The sequence below is a fragment of the Carcharodon carcharias genome, chromosome 12, assembly GCF_017639515.1.
Source record: "Carcharodon carcharias isolate sCarCar2 chromosome 12, sCarCar2.pri, whole genome shotgun sequence".
NCBI classification, from domain to species: domain Eukaryota; kingdom Metazoa; phylum Chordata; class Chondrichthyes; order Lamniformes; family Lamnidae; genus Carcharodon; species Carcharodon carcharias.
Window position 1 is genome coordinate 126877922 of NC_054478.1, and position 7726 is coordinate 126885647.

Below are 7726 nucleotides of genomic sequence, written 5' to 3' on the forward strand. Positions count from 1 at the left end.
GGCCCCTTGCACCTTGGACAACCTCTTGGCCCTGCGCCCCTTGTGCCTGTGCCTGGCCTCCCAAAGGTGGCTCCCCTGGAGGCTGATTGTCCAGACCTGGCCTCCTCCTTATTCTATCCCTCCCTTCCTCCTTAGAGGAGCTGCCTCCAGTGGAGATGTCAGAACCCATACCCAGGCTAAATGGAGGCCTCTGGAAAGCTGCAGGCCCGATAAAGATTACTGTCTGCAGACTGGCGAGCTGAAGCTTCAACGTACAGAGAAAGCTGATGGAAATCAATCTGAACTGCTAACAATCACACAGGAAAGTTTAAAACACTTTCTGCAATAAATACTTCAGATAAAACATTAACAACCCCTCTGAGCCCACATATCCTGCCCATAGATGAGGTTTGTTAAAAAGTCACTTACCGTCTGCACACAGTAGTTTGTTAAGATCTGACCACATTACTGGCCCGCGTGCCGAGCCAAAGATCACATGGGCACCTAAAAATCGGCGTCAGTTGCTGAGTTAAGGGCCTTAACAAAGCCTTTACTCAATGGCAGGCATGCGTCATCATTCATAGCGCCCACCCAGCTAAATATCGCGATGGCGCACGCCCGACGTCAGCGTGCAGCATTTTAAGCGCTGACGTACAGGTTCCGCCACCCACACGTCATCCATAAAATTCTGCCCGTAGAATCTTACAGCTCAAAAGGGCAGCTCAGTCTGTCATGCCTGTGCGTGTGCCTGTGCCAAGTCTTGGAAGAAGCTGTCCAATTTAGTCCCATATCCCAGCATTTTCACCATTACCCTGCAAAATTGTCAAATTCAAATGTAGGACCAATTGCCTTTTAACATTCCTGATTGTACCACCCTTCCAGGTAAAGTATGCCAGATCTTAACAAACTACTGTGTGCAGAAATTTCTCCTCAGCTCTCTTCTAGTTCATAGATTTTAAATCTATGAGCTCTGGTTACTGACCCACTTGCCAGAGGAAACAATTTCTCCCTCCTTGTTCTATTAAAACCCTTTATAATTTCGGATACTGCTATTCACCCTCCCCTGAACCTTCTTTGCTCTAAGGAGAAAAATCTCAGCTTCCTCATTCTCTCCACATAACTGAAGCCTGTCATCCCTGATATCATCCTAGCTGGTAAACCTTCTCCCTACCGTCTCGAAGTCTTTAACATCCCTCCCAATGGCTGGTAACCAGGATTGTACACAATGCTCAGCTGAGGCCTAACCAGTGATTCATAAAGTTTTAGCAAGATTTCCTTGCTTTGTATTGCCCCTATTTACAAAGCCATATGCTTTCTTAACTGTCTTATCAACTTGTCCTGTCACCTCCAGGGATTTATGAACATGCGCCCCCAAGTCCTCTGCTATGTTGTACATGTAATGTGATACTTTATCAAATGCCTTTTGAAAGTCCAGGTTTACAAGATCTACTACCTTTATCAGAAACCACATCACCCACCACCCACCACCCACCCCACCACCCCGTCACTTCATCAATCAATCAGGTTAGTCAGACCATTAAAAGAAAACATGCCCTGGCTATCCCTTATTATCCAAGCTTCTCCAAATGATAGTTATTTTTGTTCTTGACATGATCTCAATTTTTCCACCAATAATGCTAGGTTGATTGGTCTCTGGCGACAAGGTTTGTCCTCTCCCATTTTTGAATAGGGGTGTAAGATTTTCAAACCTCCAGTCCTCTGTCATCACTCCCATATTCAAAGAGGATCAAAATATTGTAGTCAGAGCTTCTGTTGTCTCTATCCTAACTTCCTCAGGATGCAGCACATCTTCATTTGGGTGCTTTGTTATTTTTGACTGATGCCAACTCAGAAGGAAATGCTGGGAAATAATTAGCACTGTCCAAACTGGTCTTGTATATTCTTAAAATGGAACTCCAGTTCAGACCAGTACCATTCATTTCCAAGTTTCACTGTTTTTCCTTTCTGGGAACCCATTTAGCATCTGCTTTCTATTTTTAATCCTGTCCAATATCTCCCTTCCTCCTCCACTGTGATATTAACTTCAACCTCTTCTTTTGGGGAGACATGCAAAGTACCTTAATCATGCCCTCTGTCTCCACAAGAAGGTTTGTTTTTTACCCCTAACTAACCCCAGGATTCCTTCAACTATCTTATTATTTGTAGATGTTTATAAAATACTTTTGGGCTCCCTTTTATGTTGTCCACTTTTTTTTCCTCACAATCACTTATCGCATTTTTTGATTTCCCCCTGCACTGTCTGTATTCTGCTTGTTTTTTAATTGTTGTCAGTACCTGATATTTGTCAGAAACTTCCTTTTCCTGTTTTATTTAAATCTCTAATTCCTTTCTTATCCAGGGAACTCCAGCTTTGGGTGCGCCAACTTTCTCTCAAATATACTTGGCTTGTACCCAAACTATCTCCGCCTTGAAGGCCCGGCATTTTTCATTTACCGTTTTCTGGGCCAATCTTTATTTCAAGCCAACCTCTGGTAGAATGCTTCTCACATTGTTACAATTAGCTCTCTTTAAGTTGGGTATTTTCATCTTTGATTCTTCCTTGTCCCTTTCCATAATGACTCTAAACCTCATTCTATTATGATCACTGTTACCCACATGTTCTCCCACTGAAATGCATTCTACTTTCCCCACTTCATTTTCCAGAACTAGATTTAACAGTTCTTCTTCTCTTTTGGGCTAGAAACATACTGATAAAATAAATTTTCCTATACACATGTTAAGAATTCTTCACCATTCTTTTCCTTAACTCTGATTTTGCCCCCAGTCTATATTAGGGTAATTAAAGTCTCCTACTATAACTTCTATGTTATCTGAACTTTGCCCATAGATTTGGTCTCCTACCTCCTTCTCACTATAGTAAGCTTCCTCAAGTGTAAGAATTATTTTTCTGTCCTTCAACTCTAACCATATAGATTCACGTTTTGTAGTACATTGGCTGTCTGTAGAAATGTAGGGTGAGAATTCTATCTCCATAGGTCACTATGGAGGGCTAGTGCTATTTTGCTGGGTGTGATGCACACCCACGAGAAGAGTATCCATGCAGGCACTCTAGAGTATGCCAGTAGACTGTAAAGGAATGCTATCCTGATCTTAAACAGCCTACCTGGATGATGCAATGCCAGGGTTTCTAATTTGGCCAATGCTAGTTGAGGCAACAATTTTATGTAAGATGGACCCTGCACTAAACTTAAAGGACCAGGCCACAAATATAAGGTAAGGTAATTTTAAAGAACTTCTGCTATTGCAAGATGTTGGAAAGTACTCTGTAATATTTCTGGAGGTATTGTTGTGAGTTCCTGGATTCACCAGGTGGTGTTGCTTCATCCTCACAGTGAGGGCAAAGGAGTTCTCACAAAGGTTGCAACAGGCAGGGAGGCAGCAGTTGCAGAGCCTCTGAGCCTGCAGCACAACAGGGAAATGGAGCAGAGACAGCAGAGAGGGAAAGCTCTGTGCAAAGTCTTTTGCTTACTTGGAGCTGGACTCCTCCATGCTTCTTGATGGTGAGAGGCTGTCTGGCAGGCCAGCCAATGCAACCAGCATCTTGATGGGCATGCCCAACAATGCTGTCCTTTATGCTGCCCCATCCTAGTCCTCATCTGTGCTCTCTACAGTAGAACCTGTCTGGGATCCCACTTTCTACTAAGCTGGCATCCTTTTCCATTGGCTTACTTGTAATCTATTTTTAAAAATTCTTTCATGAGTTGTGAGTGTCACTAGCAAGGCCCGCGTTTTTGTTGCTCATCCCGAATTTCACTTGAGAAGGTGTTGGTGAGTCGCCTGCTTGAACCACTACAGTGCACCTGGTGTAAGTATACCCTCAGTGCTGTTGGAAAGGGAGTTCCAGGATTTGACTCAGTGACAGTAAAAGAACATAGTGAAGTTCCAAGTCAAGGTGTGTGGCTTGAAGGGGAACTTGCAAGTGATGGTGCTCTTTATACCCAAGAATCCACAATCTTTTACATTGGTTCAAGAGGCCCCTTGGCCTGAAGCAGTCCCTGTCCATGACATAGGTTAAGCCCAAGGTCACAAAGGTGAGTTCCGTTGATAGCATTCATTCGACGGGTGGGAGGGTAATGCTTTTCACATTGCTCCCAGATTCTTGGAAGCACAGATACCTGTGATCACATGAATCCAGTATTAATGACCAACAGTGATCAGCATTTAGTGAAACCACAAAATCACCCTGCTGCAAGAACACTAATTCCTTTAAGCAGAGAGAAAAGTACCTTGTCTAGTCTCATTCCCAAGGAAATTTTTTTTCCTGACCTTTTGCACCACCACCACCCTAAGACCATATGATCTCATTGGCCCTATTCCAGTCATTATCACACTATTGGATTGCACTGCCAAATGGGAGAATCTATCTCTGGGCTTATGTTAATAAATTTACACAGAAACTTGGCCATGACTTCACCTCAGCAAAACTGCTATAGCATCCAGTGTGTTCTGGGTGCAAGTTGCTGATTGCATCCTCAGCACAAACTCCAGCCCAATAGATTATGTTGGGAGTGCAGTCCTCTGGTCCCTCCATCCCACGTTCCCCAGTCACACAAGCTTTCATCTCCAGTAGTACAATTTATAAGAATGAAATTGGATGTTTTATTGAGCCTTCCACTGATTCAGGCTATTATGTGTTGGATGTTTATGGGTTTAATCTGCAGTGTGCACAGATGACCTTGTTGTTCATTCTGAAGATGCTGCTATTTCACAAACAATCTTTTAACGTAACTTACTGACTCAGTAATACAGACAGTAATAATATAACCTTGTGACACTCAGCTGTCTGAGCAGACCTCTAGGATTTATCTCCCAATATACTGATCAAAGAAAATAGCCCAAATACTTAGGGCAGTCAGAAAACATGAACTATTTCTACTTTTTTTTCTATTCATCCATGGGATATCTGTGTCAGTCACAAGGCCAGAATTTATTGCCTTTTCCTAGCTGCCCTTGAGAAGGTGGTGGTGAGCTGCCTTCCTGAACCACAGCAGTCCATGTGATGTAAGTACACCCACAGTGCTGTTAGGAAGGGAGTTCCTGGATTTTGACCCAGCGACAGTGAAGGGGCAGTGATATATTTCCAAGTCAGGATGAAGTATGCCTTGGAAAAGAACTTGCAGCTGGTTGTGTTCCCATGCCCTTGCTTTTCTAGGCAAGTAGAGGTTGTAGATTTGGGAGTTGCTGTTGAAGAAACCCTGGTGAATTGCTTCAGTGCATCATTTGGGTAGTACACCTACAGCTATGGCATGCCATTGGTGTAGAAAGCGAATGTTTAACGTGTTAGGTGGGAAGCCAATCAAGCAGCTTGCATTTAGATGAAAGCAAAATACTGTGAATGCTGGAAATCTGAAATAAAAACAAAAATGCTGGAAAATCTCAACAGGTCTGGCAGCATCTGCGGAGAGAGAAACAGAGTTAACGGGCTGAATTTTGCCGTCGGCGAGCCGGGGGTGGGGCCCACTTGCCGATGTGTAAAATGACGCGGGATTCCCGCCCTATTTAAATTTTCAGGAAGGCGGGGGCGCAGCAAAATTAGCTGTGCGCCCGCCGACCTGTCAATAGCCAGTGGAGGCCTTTGACAGGATCATTAAAACAATTAATGGAACTGCCCGTCCAACCTTAAGGATGGTGGGCAGGCCAGGAGCCCCGGAGAGGAATAGAAAACACATGAAGCCTCATCCACCAACGGGATGTGGGGTCATGCAGGGTTTTAAACAGTTTACTAAAATTTTAGTGAAATTTATGAACATGTCCCGTCTCATGTGACATTGTCACATGAGGGAGACATGTTAAGGATTTTTTTTTTCCTATTTTAAATGTTTTTCAGCAATCTCCCTGAGGCAGCACTTAGCCTCAGGGTGATGTGCGCTCTTTCTTGCGCATGTGTGAAAGAGCGCACTCTCGCTTTTAGGGAATCCCCCCACCCAAGCCGCACAGGAAGCACATAGCGCTTCCCGCTGGACATCACGCTGGGTGGGCCTTAATTGGCCCACCCACTTAACATGGCGGCGGAGCCTGCTTCTCCAGGGGGATCGGCTCCCCGCCCGCCGGAGATTGGGTCAGGCCCCCCACCCGGCAGGCAGAAAATTCTGCTCATGGGAAGAATTTTCCGGCTGGCGGGCGGGTAGTGGAGCCCACATGTCAGCGTGTAAATGCCGATGTCAGCACGCAGCATCGCAATATTTCGGTCGGCAGGCGCGCTCAGCAGCAGGACATTCACCCGCCATTAATTGAAGGCCTCGTTAAGGCCCATAAGTTGCCAATTGTCCTGGACTTTGAGGGGCTCGTGTGAACCTCAGGTCGGAGCACGGGTCCAACGGGCTGGTGGGTAGGAGATTTTTTAATAAAACTCATGCAATGTCGGGATATGTGGACTCAGAGGGGTTGTTCATGTTTTCCACAAAGTTTAAATTGCAGAAAATGTTTTAAAGTTGCCTGCATGATTGTTAACAGTTCACATCGATTTCCAAGTGCTTTTTGTGTACTTTGAAACCAGTCTGCAGACAGTAATCTTTCTCGGGCCTACAGCTTTCCGGGGGCCTCCATTTAGCCTGGGGGTATGCGTTCTGACTTCTCCACTGGAGGCAGCTCCTTTGAGGAGGAAGGGAGTGATAGAATAAGGAGGAGGCCAGGACTGGAGAATCAGCCTCCAGGGGAGCCACCTTTGGGAGGCCAGGCACAGGCACAAGGGACGCAGGGCCAAGAGGCTGTCCTAGGTGCAAGGGGCCGCAGCAAGCACCACTATCCTGCTGCCAGGGTATACAGGTGGAGAAGCAGCTACCTCAGTATGACTGAAGTGCAGTGCCGAAGGAGGCTCCGACTGTCAAGGGAGACAGTCAACTATATCTGTCAGATGATTGGCCCTGAGCTATCTCCTAACTGTGTGTGTGGACACCCACCCCATGCCAGTGGCTCTGAAGGTCACAGTTGCCCTCAGCTTCTATGCCTCTGGCTCCTTCCGGGGCTCGGTGGGTGATCTTTGCGGTGTCTCCCAATCAGCTGTCCACACTTGTGTCAAGCAGGTTACAGATGCTCTGTTCAGACATGCATTGACCTTCATCCACTTCCACTGGGACCAGGCAAGCCAGACACAGCGAGCCAGAGGCTTCGCAGCCATTGCTGGCTTCCCCCGTCTCCAGGGTGCAATAGAATGACACATGTGGCCATCAAGGTGCCAGCAGGTCAGCCTGGTGCCTTCGTCAACAGGAAGGGCTCCCACTCCATGAACGTGCAGATAGTGTGTGATTACAGGATGCTTATTCTTCAAGTCTGTGCAAGGTACCCAGGCAGCTCCCACGATGCCTCCATCCTCAGACATTCCCAGGTGCTGGGGCTGTTCAATGCTCCGGCTCGGCTGAATGGATGGCTGCTGGGTGACAAGGGCTATCCCCTCAGAAGGTGGCTCATGACGCCTCTCCGCCAACCAAGAACAGAAGCTGAGCAGCGCTACAATAGGAGCCGCGCCTCCACAAGGGCTGTGGTGGAGAGAGCCATCAGTCTTCTCAAGATGCGCTTCTGTTGCTCGGACCGCTCAGGGGGTGCACTCCAGTACCCCCCAGATCGCGTCTCTCTGATAGTGGTAGCATGCTGCGCTCTGCACAATCTTGCGCTGGAAAGGGGGATGCAGTTGACGATGAAGACCTTGATGCCCTGGATGAGGCTGCACATGATGAATCCAGCAGTGGCTCAGAGGATGAGGAAGCACAGGGCGATGATGAGGGGCAGC